Genomic DNA, 9654 nt, shown 5'->3' with positions numbered 1-9654 from the left:
ATCACAGAATAGAGCAGTGGTCACCAACACAGTACCCTTCTAAAAACAAAAAAAAGCAACCCTTATAACCCTTTGGAAATATCTGGTTTTCTGCAGGAATTAAATAAACGGTGATCTGATCTTCATCTCACAGGTCACAGGTACTGATACACAATGAGCTTAAGCCAATAACACAAAAAAAATCTACTCTTTCATGTCTTAATTGTATGTTCACAGTGGTAGTGGTAAAAGTAAGTGAACCTTTGGATGTAATAACTGATTGACCTTCATTCTGGCAGCAATGACCTCAACTAGAAGCTTCCTGTAACTGCAGATCAGACCTGCGCATCATGTGGGGAATTTTAGCCCATTCTTCCCTGCAGAACTGCCTTAACACTTCCATATTCTTTGGTATCTCTTCAAGTCATTCCACAGCATCTCAAACTCTCTCCAAAAAGGCAGATTTTGTTCTTCTGAAACCATTGTCCTGTGTATTTGCTGCGATGCTCGCGCTCCTTATTCTGCTGCATGACTCAGCCTCTTCTGAGCTTCAGTTGATGGACAGACACCCTCACAATGTCCTGGAGAATTTGTTGATAAACTTGGGAATTCATTTTCCTCTCAATGATGGCAAGACATTTTCAATTCAGAGACACAATCTACAATGGGAGACCACGTGTCCGTGACTATGTGCGGATTTTTTTATGGAGATTCTGGAGACCAAAGCCATGCAAACAGCAACGGACCACAAACCCACCCTTTGTAAACGGAATCAAATAACCAAGATAGACACAACAACTCACGGATCACTTAAACAGGAAACATCAAATTCACGCACAAAGAGGAAACGGAAAATACAATAGCATTTCTGGACTTAAAAATATACTATACAGAGGAAGGCAATGTTCCCAAATTTCACGAACATTCCATTGCACAGAAACGTTCAGTTATCAGAACACTATATGACCGCAGAAACAGCATAAACATAAACAACGGAAAATAACAAACAGAAAAGGATAAACACAAGCAAAACAAACCGGGGTTTCGTCACACTGCCATACGTTAAAAGGTATCACAGAACGCATCCAACAAGCCATGAAAAAAATACCACATCAACCCAAATCTCTGACAGCGACTAGTACACCACACGGACAAGGTACAACCAGACAATAAATGCAATATCATCTATGAAATCCCTTGGTGTTCTTGCAATAATGTTGACATCGGTGAAACAGAAAGATGTTTCAACACTCGCAAAAAAGAATTTCAGAAAGAATGCAAAAAAAGAAAGAGAAAAGAGGCATATAAGAAAAAGAAAAAAGCATACCAGGAAAACTTAAAATCCCATAATGAATTGGGAAGAGGCCAGAGTGACTCGCGCAGTAGAAAACTGATACCAACGATGGATCATGGAGGCAGTGGAAATAGGGAAACGTGCATATGAAAATTAACCGGGATGAAGGAGCGTACATACTGTTACACACCTGGAGCGTCGTCCTGGGGGAGTGACCTGACAGCAGGAGGCGTGGTTGACACGTAAAATGTGACAGGAAGATCACAGCTGATAAGGCACGTCACCATCAGACATCAGGTGACAGATCTGAGGAAGGCGGAAGAGACATGCCGAAACTGGTTGACAAGGTAAAGGAAAGCTTCCTGTTGTCTTAAAAAAACAAAGCAAAAAACTAAAGACACTGTGTTTGTTCATTATTGTGACTTAAATGAAAATACAACCATGTTTTATATGGGATTTAGGCAGAATTATTTTTATTTTGACTTTATGTGAATGAAATCCAATAAAGATGCTGCTTAGAATATACACCTGCCTTGTTAATGACAGTTAATTATTGTGATCACTGGACATGTTTGAAGTTTAGTCTCATGCATTAGCATGAAGGCTTGTGTTTCCCGGCAGAGCGTGAGACATGCACACCTCTCTCTCTCTCAGACTTTGCAAAAAGGTCTGAAATATAATCATCACAATCAGTGTTGTGCTAGTTACTGAAACATAGTAACTGGTTACAGTCACTAGTTACTTTGTAAAAAAAATATCTAAGTTACTTAAAACAAAAACTAATGCGTTAGTGGGAAAGTAACGTTTTTCCAATGCTCCCATTAAATAAAGGTATATTTGAGTTCTCCTCTAGCCGTCATTTCAGTTCTGTACTGATGCTGAATAATACAAAGAGGCACTGTAAACAATGACGGTTGCCCTAGCAACACGTATGTTTTGCTTGCATGCAGGTTCCATTTTATTATTAGTATTATTATTATTAGTAGTAGTATTATTATTAGTATTATTATTATTGTTATTATTATTATTATTATTATTATTATTACCTGTGCACAGCACCATGCTGATGATCTGTCTGAAAGCAGGGTCCTCCACTGTGGAGATGGGTAGCATGTTTTCCACTACATATCTGAGGGGGAAAAACACGTGATTTTATCTGTACAATTTTACCATTGGACTCTTGGAATAATAGCCTGACATTGCTAAAAGAGATCAAAATAAACAATTAAACATACCGTGCTATTGTCAAGTTGTTCCTGGCTATGGGTCCCTATTTCGAACTCCAACTGCTGCTGCTTGGGTGGAGTGGGCGTGTGTGCTTGCCGCCGTGACGCTCGGTCTCGGATGCTGCTGCGTTAGCCACCTTAGCTGCTAACTGTCGCTTCTCCAGGTGCTTCAGCAGATTGCTGTTGCTGTTGTTCGCCGTAGAAAGTATTTTTGAACCGGAACACAGTCTACAAGTTACCGAAATGATGTTTTTCCCTCTGCTCTCCAGTTGAAAATACCTGTGAATACCTCCACGAGGAGAAACTTATCTTCCCCTTCTCGCTCGCCGTCACTCCGTGCCCTGACCTGTCCAGTCCTCTTCATGGCGCGTGTTTGACTACGTGTGGGACGCTAGAGGGCGACAAGTGCTTTGTTTTTCAATTCAATTAAACTTTATTCATCGCTAAAATGTTATGGAAACTGTATGCCGTTGTTAAACCTCACCAAAAGGAACGGAGTAACGCAGCGTTTGGTAGCGGAAACGGAGTTACTGAATTAAAAAAAACAACGCGTTAGATTATTAGTATTTTTATTAGTTATTATTTATTAGTTATTAGTTAGATTATTAGTTCCTGAAGAAGTTATAATGTTTTGTTTTTTTACAGTGACTGTACATTTTCTCATATCACACAAACACAAAAATACTCTAAATTATGAACGTTTGACAAGAAGTTGAGTAATGCATCTGTAATGTGTATTTGTTGGTCTGATCACTTGCTGATAAAGGTCAAAAAAGGCAATTTGTTGTTACATCATGGACTGTAACAGATGCAGAAATTAGGAACTGGTCTTTTCTCTGTGTTGTGGAACGAGGTAGTGTCTTGATTTTTCGCTTTTCAAAATGTGATTAACTGTCGAGTTGAATATAATAAAATAAGCAACCAGACAAGGATGTAACTATAGACAAAGACCTTTTCGTATGAGCCAGCATCTTATTGTGTCATTGCAGAGTGAGTAATGGCGAATTATCCTGATCATGACTGGCTCATCATCACTGTGGGGGAAAATGCAGTGCTGTCATTTTGATAGTTGGCCTCACTCCCTGTACCACTTGGAAAGATGACACTGGATGTCTGACATTAAGATAAGTCAGCAGATAGAGACAAATAGTGGATAATGAACACATGCCCTGAAGAAGGATAGTGGTGTGAGGTTCAGATGAGGTTACATTTACTTTAGACTTTTGCCACATTCCCTCGAGTCAGGGTGGGGAATATTTTAAGACCAAACATTTGCGTTCCCTCACAACACTTTGGCATTTCCTCGCAGTAACTTTTGCGTTACCTCACAATAGTTGTCCCCTCCTAATAGATAAAACAAATAAATGGTTGCAATAAATGGAGCACATGGGCTGCCTGAGGCACAGGGAGAGCCAGGGAGGGAATATAAAAGTTATTCAGTTTATTTGTTGCTCCACCGTTTAGTGGAGCCGTGGAGCTCCGGCTTAAGTATGAGTGCTGGCCTGGGGCAGTAGGGGACCTTCTAGGGGAGTTCTCGCCAGGCGAGTGCCATGCACGGGGCAGGCAAGGGCCACCTTAGGCACAGAGAGAGCTGGGGAGCGTTGGGTAAAACAATAGCAATGGAACGGAAAAATTATTGTGAGGGTACACAAAAATATCGCGAGGGAATGCAAAAATATTGCAGGAGAACGCAGAACGCAAAAATATTTCCCACCACAACCCTACTCGGGCTTTGTACAAACATACATTGGCTCTGGCATCACTTGGATAAGCTTATGCAATGAGGGTGAGTTGTGCCACTGCATTAAGTCTTCTCCAGCACATCTAACATACTCTGTGGGGTTGAGGTCTTTTTCAATAATGAATCCTGGCATTGTCATCTTGGAATATGTCCCCAAAAAACCCTGGTCATTCGGAAAAGTTTAGATGACCTACTTTTTTTGGGCACATATCTTTGCCGAACCTTGACCTGACCAACTCATGCAACCCCAATTAAAACACAGGCTTGTATGGTAAGCAGTAGGCACAATATTATAATATGTGACTTTTGTGACCATGCAGTGTATGTAGTGGGGAGCTAATGAGTAGATGAGTGGCAGGTGAGAAGGTGAGGGAGTTAATTGCATGCAGGGCAGCAACTGAAATGACAGGAGAGTTAGTGAAAAGACATGAGAACAAAACCAGTGGTAAACAAAAATGAGCTGTTACAACTTTAGACTGTAACTGTATCATCTAAGTTGCAGATTTCGTTGTCCACAAAATAACGACAATAAAGGCTATTCTGATTCTGATTCTGAGATGACTGGATGGCCAGCGTTGGATATATTAAAATGTCAGGCTATGCAATCTCTTTAAAATGTTTATGCAGGATGCTGCAGACTCCACTGATAAGATGATGATAATGGTGCCAGGCCAACTAAATAAATTGGTATTTCAAATCCATTAACGGCCTGGTTCTGTGTGCACAGTCACTGTGTACATGACATAAGGAAGCTGCCGTATGAATGTGACGGAGGAAATGTGTCGTCCTGTAGTTTAACTTTAACAGTCACATTTTTAAACCTCAGGTGTTTGAGAAGGAACCACATTGTTGACTGAAGACTGTATAAAGAGGAGAGGAAGCAGAGGGTGTCATTTCCATGTTGACATTGTGGAGACAACAAACTGGTACATTAAGTGCTTGTGCTGCTGTCAATAAAGCAAACATGTCTAGACAAGTAGATGGAAAAATACAAGTCTCCCTTACCCAAGGACAGTGGCTCTCTTTGCACCTGGCATTAAAATGTGTTTTTATGTGACCGGAGTGCAGTCGGATAGCGCCTGACCTTTTGTAAGCACAGGTGTAAATACACCAGATGACCGATTATTGTTCGATCTGCCAAACCACTTCAGGAGGTGGTTGGAGACTCATTGTGACCACATTGAACAGAAGTGTAAATGCGATGCTTCTCCGCTCCGCCCACAACTATTGACATGGCGAGGTCCCAAGTGAGCTGGCGTGATCTCGCCAGACTGGCGGCTACTGATTGGTCAGAGTGCCGTCAGAGGAAGAGACGTCCGACACTAGAATCAAGCCGAGCAATGCCGAACTGTAGGGAAATGTCTAAAATCTCAATATTTAGCAGAGGTATTTCAGTTCAGGGACTGTGTCAGACAGAGTCTGTGCTTCGGTCATGGAGGAAGTACTGAGCAAATAGTTTCAATTAACTGATTCTAATGATTCAGATACACTGAATACTATTGCTTTACAAGTCACTAGTCAAATGCGTGCGTAAGATGAAGTCACAGGAGTTTCACGCACCTGTGCAGTGATGACTCCGCCCATTCCGTACTATTTTTGTTGGGGAAAACCAATCTAAACCGTGCCGTGCCGTGGTGAAGTGAGGCAAGGCGAGCTGGGACCATAGTGGAAAAGGGCCATACAGTATGTGAGTGGAAAACATTGGCGGCTCCACAGTGCCACGGATTGTCAGAGGAGTCCATACAATAACATGACTCCACGTGCTGCTAACATTGTTTATGCTGTTGTTATTGATATGGCAGGGAAAATCTTTGCAGAAGAAGAGGGGGATGACCGTGTTAGTAAATACGTGTGTTGAAGCGCTAGCCAATTGTATCTGATCACAGAAAATGCATTGTAATCCTTTACTGTCATTACTGTCATCTTGCTCTGTTAAAGTTGAGTCCGACCACATTCATCACTTGGACCAGAAGTGACGCCAAAGTGTTGATATAATCAAATCAGCACTGCCTAAATAATGAATAAGCCTGGTATAATGACTTCAATAATGGTCTAATTCTCCATTTCCTCACACTGTGCTAATATGAAAAATATCCTGCGAGTGATGTCATGTGAAGCCATTCTTCACTCTGCTAAGGTCATGCAATACCTGCACAACTAATTAGAAGCCAATCTCATCCGTCAAGCATGTCTTATAGCATCGAATAACAAATGAGGGATTTATGACTTATACTGCAGTCAGCCACCAGGGGGCATTCAAGATGCTTTGGTTTCAGAGCTGCCACGTCCCCCATCATTTATACAGTAGTAATTAGTCTATTTCTAATCGACCACACAACAAACTGGAGGCTGGTTCCTCATCAGACACCAACTTTAAACTACGATGAAGCAAACTCTGTGTCTGTCTTGGATTTGAAAACAATTGTTCTAGAATACAGATTAATCCATGGTGTTGTCACTTCTTTAATTTCCCTTCTGTTTCCCCACTAATCAGTCTTTTTTTTAAATGCTGTTATTCTGGTGATGTCTATTCTCTGAAGGCGTTCTTCCTCTCTCTTCCCCATGTCTCATCTCATGTGTTTTATGTTTTTTTTCTTACACACACACACACACACACACACACACACACACACACACACACACACACACATTCATTTCTTGGAGACTTACTCTAACCTTAACCACAATTACTACTGGCCTAATCCTAATCCTAACCCTAACCCTAACCCTAACCTCAACCTAACCATGAAACATATCTTCACCTTAAAATGTAGTAATTTACGTTATGGGGACTTGTTTTTTGTCCCCACAAGGAGGACAAGTCCCCATAATGTGACTGTGTAAACAGGTTTTGGTCCCCACAACATTAGTAATACCTGGTACACACATACACACACACACACACACACACACACTTGCTCCTTCTGGTTTTCTGCTTCTCTGCATTCTGCCACTTCTCTGAGTCGGTTCTTTATAGATCCATTTAATCGATACTCAATCACTCTCTGAGGTTGAATACAATTACTGCCAGTTATCATCAGCTCAGGCTTTACAGGTGACAATTTACTTCTGTGTATATTTAATGCTTTTTCTCTCTCTTCTCCATCAACTACACTCTAAAATTGCTCACCCCCATTGTCTCCTGTTTTCTTTTGCCCTCTTGTCCCTTGTCGCAAATCAAAAAGGGTGACCAAATAAGACACATGTAGGCCAATGGGCATTACCTGGCTTTATCTTTTTTTTCTCTCTTTCATTGTTGAACCTTTTCAGTCTCCTCTGCAGTGCACCCTTTTTTTCTACCTTCCTCTCTGCGTCCTCCATCAGGCTAAATGTACAATACCCTGCCTCCCGACTGCCTCTTAAATATTGTATGAGACAGCCAGTCAAACCTGTCATTACCACAGTGCAATATTATATTTGCTTAAAGAGAAAAAGTCTTCCTTTCAGTCATCTCATATTGTCATTGGAATGGTATTGAGATGAAATATAACATTTACTCGTGAGCTAATGGTCTCCCTCTCTTTTTTTTTTTTTATTAGTTAATGACTGCCTTTGTATTGCAAATTGCTCTTTGGTATCTGACATGAGAACAGCTTGGCTGCACTGAATGGAAACATTGATGACACACAGATTAACGAAGCAAAGATTTATAGCTGCTGGAGATATTTACCTGTGATCCAAATGTGGGCAGATTGACAAGGAAAGTGCTCTGGTTTGAAAACTCATCATATGCTATGTTATATGAGAGACATCTTTACTTTGTATAAGCCAATTTAAATAATGTAATAGGTAATTCAAGAAAGTCATGGGCAGAGATCTGCAAGAGTATGTAATCAGACATTGCTGGTTGACTCACTCATTGTCTACCGCTTTATCCTCCACCTGAGCTGGAGCTGGAACCAATCCTAGCGGGTGAAAAGCGGGATACACCCAGGACAGGTCACCAGTCCATTGCAAGGTCATTGTCAAGAGATGAACAACCATTCACCCTCACATTCAATTTAGAGCAGTGTTTCCCAACCGTGGTCCTCAGGGAACACTGCCCTGCCCACTTAGATGTTGCCCAGCCCTGTTAACAGCTCATTAACGAGCTATTGGCATCATATTTGTAACTTGTTCCCGCCCACTCTTTGCAAACTTTAAAATTGAAATTGTACATTTTCTTTTTGATGATGATGAAAAAGGCAGTATATTTTGGCTCTGGCCCCTTTAACCCTGCGTTAGGTTTTAAATGTGACTTCTCACTGTGAAGTGGCCCACAGTCAAAGCAAGCTTTAATACACGTAGAGGTGTAAAATCCTCCTACAGAAGGCAGTGTGCTGTCATTCTCTTTAATTGTAGTTATTAGTGTTAGGTTCCCAGTCTGTCTTCAAAGCCGTCCTTTGAGGCAGCACATCACTAGATGAAGTGTATGTCTCATTATCCTCTTCCTCTGTAACCTGTTTACACCATTGATTGCATCATAGTTCAGGTCAGTCCTCAGAAAGAAGCTATGTCAGGACAGTTTTTAACATGTAGAACATGCTGAAGGTGGGGACCAAGTCAAGTGGGACACCACCACTATTCTGTTCGTTAATCTTTTTCTTTTTATTCATTTATCTCACCTCACGTTTCTTGTTATATTCAAATATCCTCTTTTCTATCCTTAATTTTCCTCCCCTCTCCTTCTTATTTTTTTTATTTTATTCTTATGTTACTCAAACTATTCTCTCTACCTGTCTTTTCACGGAAAATGCTCAAGTCCCCCCTTTGCTCTGCGACTTCCACAGCGATGAATATTACATGACATCTCACATGGTAAATTTCTTATCTGGCGGCTGCATAAATCACAATCTGTGTGAGAAGTGTTGAACCGTTTCTTTATCTTATAACATAAAGACACAGTGTGAGAATGAGGGCATTTGTAAATTTTTTGTATAAATACAATCAAAAGTGTCCTGTAAAGCAGTGACAACGGCAAGTGACAATAAAAGTCTATCTCTTCAGAGCCAATGTTCTCTCGCTGTTGCTGAAAATTGACCTCTGTGAGAAGTCACAGAAATTGTCACCACTTTACACAAATGAAATGCAATTCCTATTACAAGCTCAATGGTGTCAGGGTGACTCACTGGTTTTATAATAAAATACAATTTCTTATCCAAACGGGTTTTCATAACAGATTTTTTGTTCGCTAACTTTGTCTGCGTGTATAATAGCATGCACAACTTGAGCTTTTCCATTGCCAACATTATTCTACTGCAGTATTAAAACTGATCCTTGCGTGTACATGTACATTTTTGAGGTGTTTTAAGAAAATGGAACCATCAAGCATAATTCTTTATGAATTCACTACAGGTATCCCTTTATTCAAAACATATTTCTTTCCTACTGACTAAATCACCTTTGAGATCTAAAAGTATAACTGTACAAATGAC

General features: G+C 40.6%; 1 long non-coding RNA gene across 1 annotated transcript; it reads right to left on the bottom strand.

Annotated features, from left to right (window-relative positions):
• Window positions 1-604: 604 nt before the first annotated feature.
• On the bottom strand, window positions 605-2844 carry LOC131474445 (uncharacterized). The gene is made up of 3 exons (XR_009242288.1): window positions 2509-2844; window positions 2320-2402; window positions 605-1579 (listed from the first exon to the last, which is right to left on the bottom strand). It is a non-coding gene; the product is annotated as an uncharacterized LOC131474445 (long non-coding RNA).
• Window positions 2845-9654: the final 6810 nt, after the last annotated feature.

This window comes from Solea solea, chromosome 15 (assembly GCF_958295425.1).
Source record: "Solea solea chromosome 15, fSolSol10.1, whole genome shotgun sequence".
In the NCBI taxonomy this organism is placed as follows: Eukaryota; Metazoa; Chordata; class Actinopteri; order Pleuronectiformes; family Soleidae; genus Solea; species Solea solea.
The sequence above is the reverse complement of the archived record's forward strand: the minus strand, read 5'-3'. Positions and strand labels throughout refer to the sequence as shown.